Genomic DNA, 9,090 nt, shown 5'->3' with positions numbered 1-9,090 from the left:
TTGCTGCTCTAGAGGCAGTGCTTGTAAGCATTCTGGGAGCCTCCCCTATATCTGAGCTGTCATTTGTAACTCAAAAAGGCTTTTGCTCACTGTGCCAGAGCCCAGAAAGCATCCGTGGTGTGGCGCTTCCTGCAGCTGGTACCCAGTGCAACCCCAGGTGGAAGGAGGGCAAGAAGCCATGCAGAGAGACTTCAATGGCTGTGCCTCATGAAATCAGAGTAAAACATGACAGCAATTATTGTTCTTTACCTCGAATAGAAGATTTCCCTAAGGACCAGGGTCTTCCCAAAATTCGTTAGTCATTAATAAACAGACTTAAAATTTTTATCATTTCACCTTTTCCTTCTTTTCTGGGAGCTTCTCATAAGGTAACTGCCAGTTCACCCCACCAGAGGTCCACAGAAATTCCTACAGATACAGCTAACAAAGTAGAGAGGTGTGTGAGCTTTTCAACTGGAAAGAAGCTGTAGCCATGCCCAAACAAGTGCTCAGGGAGATTATAGGGCTTCTAGGTGTGAAAGAATAAGAAGTATGGCCAGGGAGACAAGTCAGAGAAGTGAAATCTGCTATCCAACCCGAGGAAGGAGAGGGGACCCAGCCATAGTGAAGACAGATAGTAAAGGCAGATCCACTTCGAACTGGGAATCTTCAGTGAAACCTCAGACTTTGGTTCAGCTACCATATCCTGGTCACCAACTCCCACACTATACTGCCATTGCCCTAACATCACATTTAACAGTGCCTAAAAGTCCAGGAAAATTGGGACCAATATTCTTGGGAGAATCAGGCAGTCTATTCACACAGAGCACTAAGAGGTTCTGTTCTCTACTGTGACACTATGAGGATTACTGTTACAGCTGAACACCAGTAGAATACAAAGTTTGTCAGAACTTCATGTGGGTCCAGGCTTCTAAGACAACAGTTACTAACAAAAGTATGCAACCTAACCCACAAGGCACAGGAAACATACTTCCCAGAGAGGATATGATTTGCTGGGGAGGAAGGCAAATATATTCTTCATAAAGCTTTCATTCAATAAGAAGATCACATACAGTGGTCTTCAGTAAGAATATTATGCAGACATAAAGACAGGGTATGGACATGGGTTGGTCTCGTGAGAATTTGGTCCCAAATTACTCTGGACATGGAGGATGTGATCCTGAGTAAATATAGTCACAATTGATCTGAAGATGTTTGATCCCATTGGTCACCAGTAATCTTCCAGTGTGTGCTAGGAAAAAGAGGAGGTAGGAATAAATGCCAAAGCTCCAAATGTATCAAAAGGTCACTGAGCTAGGAAAAAGCCAGGCCTGGAGGAGACAAGATCAACACTATCCCTCATTAGGAATTAGCTAAGACTCACAAAAGGACTGTGAAAAGAAGGATGTGTGGGAAACCTAAAGCCCTTGCTCACAAATGAGAACAAACATTCCACATCAGAAAGAAAAGCAAGGCCTAGAACAAGGGACATGGTAGAATCAAGAGATTCTGAAAAGCATTGACAATGATAGCATTTAAGGAATCAGGAGCTAACAAGATTGTAAACATGATTCCACCTCTAACAACAAAAATAATGGAAAGCAACAATCACTTTCCTTAATATAAGAAATATTAAGAAGACATCACCCCTTTATGGCAAAAGACTTGGAAAAATCAGAAATTCAAGGCCTATACCTAAGCATAGTAAAAGCAATATACAGCAAACCAGTAGCCAATATCAAAGTAAATGGAGAGAAACTTGAAGCAATCCCACTAAAATCATGGACTAGACAAGGCTGCCCACTCTCTCCCTACCTATTCAATATAGTACTCGAAGTCCTAAACAGATAACAAAAAGAGGTCAAAGGGATGCAATTGGAAAGGAAGAAATCAAAATTTCACTATTTGCAGAAGATATATGTAAGTGAAAAAGTCCACTGGAGAATTCATAAACCTGATAATACAACTTCAACTAAGAGGCTGGATATAAAATTAACTCAAAGAAATCAGTAGCCTTCCACTACTCAAAGGATAAAAAAGATGAGCAAGAAACAACACCCTCCACAATAGTCACAAATAATAAAAATACCTTGATGTGACTCTAACCAAGCAAGTGAAAGATCTATATGACACAAACTTCAAGTCTCTGAAGAAAGGAATTGAAAAAGATCTCAAAAACTGAAAAGATCTCCCATGCTCATGGATTGGCAGGATTAATACAGCAAAAATGGACATCTTGCCAAATGCAATGTGCTGAGTCAATGAAATCTCTATCAAAATTCCAACTCATGTGCCTAGAACACATGGGCACCAGGGAAAATTTCCTGAACAGATCACCAATGGCTTATGCTCTAAAATCAATAGTCAACAAATGGAACCTCATAAATTCCCAAGCTTCTGTAAGGCAAAGACACTGTCAATAGGCCAAAACAGTAGCCAACAGGTTGAGGAAAGATCTTTACTAGCCCTACATTCGATAGAGGGCAAATATCTAATATATACAAAGAACTCAAGGAGTTAGACTCCAGAGAATCAAATAACCCTATTTAAAAAATGGGATAGAGAGCTAAACAAAGAATTCTCAACTGAGGAATATCTAATGGCCAAGAAGCACCTAAAGAAATGTTCAACATCATTAGTCATCAGGGAAATGCAAATCAAAACAACCATGAAATTACACTTCACACCAGTCAGAATGGCTAGGATAAAAAACTCAGGTGACAACAGATGCTGTTGAGAATGTGGAGAAAGAGGAACATTCTTCCATTGTTGGTGGGATTGCAAGCTGGTACAACCACTCTGGAAATCAGTTTTGTAATCCCTCAGAAAATTTGACATAGTACTATCTGAGGACCCAAGTATACCGCTTCTGGGCATATATCCAAAAGATGCTCCAGCATATAACAAGGACATATGTTCCACTATGTTCATAGTTGCCTTATTTATAATATCCAGAAGCTGGAAAGAACCCAGATATCCGTCAGCAGAGTAATGGATACAGAAAAGGTAGTACATTCTGTACACAATGGAGTACTACTCAGCTATTAAACACAATGAGTTCATGAAATTCTTAGACAAATCGATGGAAGTAGAAAATATCATCCTGGGTCAGGTAACCCAATCACAAAAGAACACACATGGTATATACTCCCTGATAAGTGAATATTAGTTCAAAAGCTCAGAATACCCAAGATACAATTCACAGACTACATGAAACTCAAGAAGAAGGAAAACCAAAGTGTGAATTCTTTAGTCCTTCTTAGAGGGGGCGAACAAAATATTCAAGGGAGGAAATACACAAAGAGTGGAGCAGAGACTGAAGGAAAGTTCATCCAGAGACTTCCCCACCTGGGGATCCATTCCATATGCAGCCACCATACCCAGTCACTATTGCTGATGCCAAGAGGTGCTTGCTGACAGAAGCCTGACATAACTGTCTCCAGATAGCCTCTGTTAGTGCCTACAAATACAGAGGTAGTTGCTCACAGCCAATCACTGGACTGAGCACAGAGTCCTCAATGAAGGAGTTAGAGAAAAGACTGAAGGAGCTGAAGGGGTTTGCAACCCCATAGGAAGAACAACATCAACCAACAGACACCCCCAGAGCTCCCAGGGACTAAACCACCAAACAAAGGGTACACATGGAGGGACCCATGGCTCCAGCCTCATATGTAGCAGAGGATGGCCTTGTGGGACATCAGTGGGAGGAGAAGCCCTTGGTATTATGAAAGCTTAATGCCCCAGTGTAGGGGAATGCCAGGGTTGGGAGGTGGGAGTGGGTGGGTGCTCACAGAAGCAGGGGAAGGGAGGATGGGATAGGGGGTTTCCGGAGGGGAAACCAAAAGGGGATAACATTTGAAATGTAAATAAATAAAATATCCAATAAAATTGGAAAGAAAAGAAATTTTAAAAACACAAAGGCAATATATTTTAATTAAACTATTGAAAAGCAGAAAGTTCTGACATAGCAGCAGAGAAGTTGCTGTTCATGTATTCCAGATTCACAATAAGGCAACAGCCAAAGTCTCATCAAAATCAGGAAGGCAAAAACCAGAAGTAGAGAAATAAGTCCAAAGAACTGGAAAAGTCAAACAATAATTTTCTTTTTCATGTCCAGCAATACTCCTCTTCCAAGTAAAGGGTCCTGGGGAGCATGCTGAAGTTATGTAAAGAAAAAAGGAACACTAGCATATATATATACATAAGAAAGAATAGCTGCTACTATTTCTGTGATTTTGAAATACAACTTTTTTCTCCTATATGATATAAAACATTAATACATAAACTCTACTTTAAAGATACTAAGTATGAAGTTATAATTTATGAAAATGGCTTAAAATGGAAAACAATTAATATAGGAACAGGACATATAGGATATATATAAGAAACATATTATAAAATTATGGAAGTCAAGTTGATGTTAAATCAGAGTATATCATTGTGAATTAAAGGCATAAATTGTTGTAGCAAAGCAACTCTAGGAAAAACAATTTTGAAATGCATTGAATCTACAATATTACTTAATAACATTGTGGTAAACAATGTTATTAGTAAGATCCAAGATAGTTAACTAACCTAATTATCTATCATCTGATAAATAGATTTAAAAGTGTATACACACACTACTCTGCATGAGATCATGAAATTCTGCCATTTTCAACAGCATGTTAGGAACTGGTGATCATTACATTAAGTGAAAAAACATGCAAAGAAAGACAAACAATGGTGGTATAATCCATACATAGACTATGAGAAATTTTCTCATAGAACTTTATGTTAACATTGTGTATTCCAAAGGTTGGAAAGGGCAGGAGAGAAGAACAGTTGTAGAAAATTTGATCTATGGGCACTATGCTGTACTTAATGAGAAAAAATAAGTTCTGCTATTCTAGACAATAAGGAGACTATATATAATATATCGTATATTTCAAAAGAAGCCATTCACCAAAAGAAAATGATATGTTTCTGATTAGATACACATGGTTACCAAATTTGTACACAATACCACATACATAAGTCTTTTAAAAACTACATTGTATACCAAAAAATACATATAATGTTGATCATCAAGAAATAACTAAATAATAAAAAAATGAAATATGATGAAAAGTAAATTTCTGAAACTATGTAGCATGCAAAAAAAATCAATAGACACAAAATTCAATCATGGAAGAAGTAAAAAGGGTTTCAAACTTGACACACAGAAATAGACAACAAAATGACAGACATATCCATGCCTAGTGAGCAGTTACTTTGGATGAAAATGAATTAAATCTATTATCAAAGGAAAAGAATCCCAGAATGTTACAAAAATATTATATATTATCTACAACAGATTTGCTTTATATTCACACACAAATGGGTTCACACACAAATGGGTTCACAGTGAATGTTGAGTACTGAGTGGCACCAGACCAGAAAGACTGTACGAAAAACACTGTGGCATGAGACCAGAAGGACCATTATAAACTGATTGAGGTGTCAGTTCACCAACAATGAATAACAGCGCTCAGCACCTAAACAGCAGAACTTTGGGAAATATTTGGGAAGGATTTTGTTGAGGGAAAATAAGAGGTAGATTCAGTTCTGCAATAGTGACTTCAGACGTAGAAAGCTACTAGTGCAGTGGACAGAACAACTGTGGGCAACATGGTCAGGAGGTAAAGAACAGGAGCAACCCTCGCAACCATATAAGACTGACTGGCACACAGGAAACTTCCCAGCATGGGTCACATAACACATGCGAATAAAAGTAAAATCTGGTTTAAATGAATATTACCTCTGTTAAGCACAATGAAAAAAGGAATTGATAGCAGAACAATACATGAGACAGAGTATATACATTGTCAAATAACTTAGACAATTAATGAGACAAAAGCATCAAATCATGGGACTAAAGAAATAGCTCAGTGGCTAAAAGCACTTACTGTTCTGGCAGAGACCTGAGTTCAGTTCCCAGCACCCACATCAGACAGCTCATAACCACATGCAATTCTACTTCCAGGAGATCTGGGACCTTCTTCTGACCTATACACACACACACACACACACACGCACACGCACACGCACACGCACACGCACACGCACACACGCACTCACGCACGCACGCGCACACATGCACACATGTACACATGCAGACATGTGACTTTAAAATAAATTTTTAAGGAATGAACAAATCAAAAAGAAAATGAAAACACATAGGAAAATAAAAATACAACATACTAAATACAAAATAAGAAATATGCAGTATGTAGAAGGGTATTTTTCACTATAAACACCCATATTCAGGATTTAGTGTGGGGAAAAACAGAAGAAAGGGCCAGAGGGCCAGGATAATGAACTGAAATCAGAGGCTGGCTGGGGTGGGAGGCCGTAAGTATCTCTAGGATGTGCCAGAGACCTGGAAGGGAGAGGCTCCCAGGAGTCGATGGGGGTGACTTTTGCTGAGAATTCCAGCAGTGTGGATATGGAACCTGAAGTGGCCACCCCAGGAGAAGGATAAAGACAACAACCCACCCACAAAACTTTGGACTAAAAATTTGTCCTGTCTACAAGGATGGTGGATGGAGCACAGACTGAGAGAATGACCAGCCAATAACTGGCCCAACATGAGACCCAACTCATGGGCAAACACCCATCCCTGACTCTATTATTGATATTCTGTTAGGTTTGCAAACAGGAGCCTTGCAAAAATGTTCTCTGAGAGTCTCCACACAGAAGCTAAATGAAACAGATTCAGAGGCCCACAGGCAAACATTGGATAGAGCTGGGGGAGTTTTGTGGAAGAAGGAAGGATTGAGGGCCCCAAATGGGGTAGGAACGCCACAGGAAGACCAACAGAGTCAACTAACATGGATCAGAGACTGAACCACAACCAAAGAGCAAACACAGGCTGGATCTAGGGCTCGCATACATATGTAACTGACGTGCGGCTCAGTCTTCATATGGGTCCCTCAACAACTGGAGCAGAGGCTGTCCCTAAAGCTGTTGCCTGCCTGTGGATCCCATTCGCCTAACTGGGCTGCCTTGTCTGGCCTCGGTGAGAGAGGATGACCCTAGCCCTGCAGAGATTTGTTGTGCCAGGGTGGGGGGATTCCCAGGGTGAATCGCCACCCTCTCAGAGGAAAAGGGAGGGGGATGGAGCAGAGACTGTATGACTGGTAATTGAGAGGAGGCGGGGCAAAAATCAGGATGCAAAGTGAATAAATAAACAGAAAAGAAAAGAAAAACACAAGAATGTTTTCAAATTAATATCTAAACTTTATACTAGAGAGGCAGAGGGAGGAAGGAACCTGGATAGGAGAGGGAAGGAGAGGAAAAGGGGGTGGGATCAGGTATGGGGGAAGACAGGAGAGAAGCACAGAGGGCCAGGAGAATGAATGGAAATATATAGTTGGGGGGAGAGTTTTGCAGGGGGGGGAACCTCTAGAAAAGTCCCAGAGACCTGGGATGTGAGAGGCTCCCAGGACTCAATGACAGTGACCTTAACTGAAATGCCCAATAGTGGAAAGATACAACCTGAAGAGACAACCTCTAGTAAATAGACAAGGCCCCTAGTGGAGAGATGGGCCCACCCACCCATCTTCAAAAATTTTGATCCAGAATTGTTCATGTCTAAAGGAAATACAGGGATAAAAATGGAGCAGAGATTGAAGGAAAGGCTGTCCAGTGACTGACCCAACTTGGGATCCATCCCATGTGAAGGCACCAAACCCTGACACTATTACTGATGCCATGTTGCACTTGCAGACAGAAGCCTAGCATGGCTGTCCTCTGAGATGCTCTACCAGCACCTGACTGAGAGAAATGCAGATACTCACAGTCAACCATTGGACTGAGGTCGGGGACTCTATGGAAGAGTTAGGGGAAGAATTGAAAGAACTGAGTGGGTAACAACCCTATAGGAAGACCAACAGTATCAACTAACCTGGACCCCTCATCGGAATTCACAGAGACTAATCCACCAACTAAGGAGCATATGTGGGCTGATCTGTGGCCCCTGGCACATATGTAAAAGAGGACTGTATTGTCTGCCCTCAGTGAGAGAGGATGCGTCTAGACCTATAGAAACTTGATGCCTCAGGGAAGGGGGATACTGGGGAATGTGAGGTGAGGAGGTGTGAGGGGGTGGGGGAGCACCCTCTCAGAGGCAAAAGGGAGGGGAGTTGGGGTGAATAACTCTGGGAGAGAGGACTAGGAAGGGAGGCAACATTTGGAATATAAATAAATAAAATCATTTAATAAATAAAAATAAATAAATAAACACCATTACTAAATGCAAAAAACTAGAATAAATAAAAACAAACTAAAGCCAAAGCTTCTAAGAACAAGAAACTATAAGAATTGTGGATGAAATAAATAATATAGAGACCCCAAAAAAAATCACAGAACTAGTGAAACCAACAAAAGTTTTTAAAATTAAAAGCATTTACATAATGCTTTAGCAAGACTAGAGTTAAAAAACCCACATTATCAAAATTAAAAGTGGGTAATACACACACATATGCATACATGCATACACATACATAAATACACACATACATATACATACATATAATATATATTTCTATATTGGTGTGACAATTCTTCCCTTGAGAGCCATAGACTATCTAACAAAATCCCCAGTGTCTCCCATGGGAAACCTGGCCAGGAAAGTCCAAGTAACTCTCCAAACAATATAAGCTATTGGTTGCCTCCCAGAAATTGAAAATAAGACCCTGTTGCTAAAATCATCACACACTTCAGACACAGAGAAGCCGAGCTGGATCTGACCCAGAGGCCCCTTCCTTGAGGACTGGCTCTCATACGATCAGAAGGTACTCTTCAAGCTGCCAAGAGACAAAAGCCATCAGTAGTCCCACCAAGCAGTAAAGCCTGTGAGTCACAAAATGAACAGCCCTGCAAGGCAGACAAAAAGTGAAACTGAGGCACTTATCTTGGCGTAACGAACAAATGTCTAACTGAACTTTAAGCCCACTAAATAGCAGAGAATGGTATTGTTAAAAAATAATAATACTGTGAAGCTATTTTGAAGAGCATTTCACTAAAAAGGAGATTGTGTAAATGAAAACCACAATTTAAAAAAAAAAAAAAAACACAGATTGAAGCAAG

The sequence above is a fragment of the Rattus rattus genome, chromosome 2 (genome assembly GCF_011064425.1).
Source record: "Rattus rattus isolate New Zealand chromosome 2, Rrattus_CSIRO_v1, whole genome shotgun sequence".
NCBI classification, from domain to species: domain Eukaryota; kingdom Metazoa; phylum Chordata; class Mammalia; order Rodentia; family Muridae; genus Rattus; species Rattus rattus.
Note: the sequence above shows the minus strand (reverse complement) of the source record.